This window comes from Acyrthosiphon pisum, chromosome X (genome assembly GCF_005508785.2).
Source record: "Acyrthosiphon pisum isolate AL4f chromosome X, pea_aphid_22Mar2018_4r6ur, whole genome shotgun sequence".
NCBI classification, from domain to species: domain Eukaryota; kingdom Metazoa; phylum Arthropoda; class Insecta; order Hemiptera; family Aphididae; genus Acyrthosiphon; species Acyrthosiphon pisum.
In genome coordinates, this window is record NC_042493.1 from 120,705,926 (window position 1) to 120,707,239 (window position 1,314).

The window sequence follows — 1,314 nt, forward strand, 5'->3', positions numbered from 1 at the left end:
TGTGTAACGCTCCCGGCCTTCCAGATGTTTAAAAATTATAAAAAAATTGTGTGCCAATTGTGTTAAATGATAACTGATAATTCGATGAAATTTACACTTTGACCAACAAAAAGCTTTACAATTGTCAAATGTAGGATAATGATATTTTAAAATAATTATTCAATTTTAAATTTCATAAATTTTGTCAAAATTCGATCTTTAAATGCTTATAAAAAAAAAATTGTGCCTATGTATTTTTAATATTTTTCAACTGATATTGTAACAATATATCAGGAGCTTTGTATTACATTTTTACACTTTTCGGCCCAACGGATAAAACTTTATTGATATTTATAGAAAAAAAAACTAAAAAAATTGAAAAATTTACAATGTCCGTAAACAGCTCAAAAAGAGTCAAAATATTTTCAAAACTGTATGGTGTATAGGAAATGCTAATATAAACATTCAGTAAAATTTTCATGTATCTACAGTTATTCGTTTTTGAATTACAACAAAATAAGGAAATCACTACATGAGAAATCCAGTGAATATCCAATGTTGTAAAAATTTGAATTTCAAACGATCATAAAAATTTAATTTGACTTTCTTATAGACATTTTTTTCTTGATAAAGGTAGATAATCTTATAAGGAATCTTGTATTACATTTTAAAATCTTAGATTTAATAAGAAAAATTTTTACGAATTCTTAACTCAAAATAATTTGCTAATTTTCATGATTTTTCCATATTTCGTCAATTTTCGAACTTTAAATGCTTATAAAAAAAAACTGTGACTAAGGATTTTTAATATTTTTCATCTGCCTCTGAAACAATATACTTGGAGCCTTATATTAAATTTTCAAGCTTTTTTAATCAACAAATAAAATTTTATTGATATTTTTAGAAAAAAAACTAAAAAAAACTGGAAAAATTACTTAAATAATAATAAATTACCCAGGCAATTCAGTATATAAATAATATATAACCACTTAATCTTAAGTAGATAATAAAAATGTAGTTATAGTCATTAAAACTTAAGAATTAATGTATAACGCTACATGTATACCAATTTGGAAAGACTTAATTTTTTTAGACCTAAATACAAATGTTTGTAAGAATGGACTACGCTTAACATAACCAAAATTAGTTACGATAGTTTTATTCTAGTACATGGTTTTTTATTAGGTATGATCTTAAACCTTGTTTTACGTTTTTTACGGGAAAAAAATGCATGGTAATTGGTTTAAAATATAATATGGGGGCTATACGGCTTTGAAAATTTTAGTGATTTATATTAATCCATCAACATTCATAATATTTGTGAAATCACGTCTA